This window comes from Cynara cardunculus, unplaced genomic scaffold (genome assembly GCF_001531365.2).
Source record: "Cynara cardunculus var. scolymus isolate 2C unplaced genomic scaffold, CcrdV1 Un_Scaffold_5260, whole genome shotgun sequence".
Classification (NCBI taxonomy): domain Eukaryota; kingdom Viridiplantae; phylum Streptophyta; class Magnoliopsida; order Asterales; family Asteraceae; genus Cynara; species Cynara cardunculus.
In genome coordinates this window covers 23,835-24,887 of record NW_020202314.1, presented here as the reverse complement: position 1 = coordinate 24,887, position 1,053 = coordinate 23,835, and positions in this window count along the sequence as shown.

Sequence of the window (1,053 nt, the reverse complement as noted above, 5' to 3'; positions counted from 1 at the left end):
GCTCATGCCTTGTCCGGAGTCTTTCCTAAACCGGCCAAGAGGTGACCGGATATCATTTAAACCGGCCAAGAGGTGACCGGATATCATGTAAACCGTTCAAAAGATTGGRTGGTGTATTGACCAGAWTGTTTTAAACCGGTCAAAGGTTGAAACATGTATTGTCCGGTTTAATTTAAACCGGTCAATATTATAAGTGAAGTATTGTCCGGATTTCTTATCCGGACAAAGATGTTAACTAAATTTCAAGTGTTAAAGTTGACCGGACTTGTTATCCGGATAAGATTGACCGGACTTCAAGTCCGGATAAAGAGATAGAAAGTTTTTGAAATGTTTTTGAGATGTAATGGCGGTGTAACCGCGAGAGAGATGAAATGGCGGTGTAACCGCGAGAGAGATGTAATGGCGGTGTAATCGCGAGAGAGATGTAATGGCGGTGTAACYGYGAGGGAGATGTAATGGCGGTGTAACTGTGAGAGAGATATAATGACGGTGTAACTGCGAGAGAGATGTAATGGTGGTATAACCGCGAGAAACCGCAAGAAAGAGAGATACATGAATAAGTTTATGTATCAGAACAGGTTTGATTCTGAACTAATTGTTTGGAATATATGTTGATTGTTGAGAATTATACACTCACTAGACCTTTTGGTCTAACGCTCAGTTATTGGACTAACCTGTTTTGCAGGTCAACGTATTTTGCAAGATAAAGGCAAGGGAAAAGTTTAAATGATAATATTAGTTTATTCATATATGTATTAAAGATACATTTTGTTAGTCCATGTTTTGTAATCATACTATTTTTAGTATGATGAGTATGATGATGTGAATTATATATATGTCAATATTGAGGGTTGTTACAGTTGGCCCGTTTGTTTACACTACTATTAACTCATTTTGAGTCTATGATTCTTGTGGGTAGTGCTATTTGGTTGTCATACCCACCCTTTTGATTGACGAGTAGGGGTGCACTTGGTTATTAAAGTATGCTCTACACATGTGACTCGAAGTAGTCACCGCTGAGGTAGTTCGTAAGAATGCTCTATCCATGTGGTT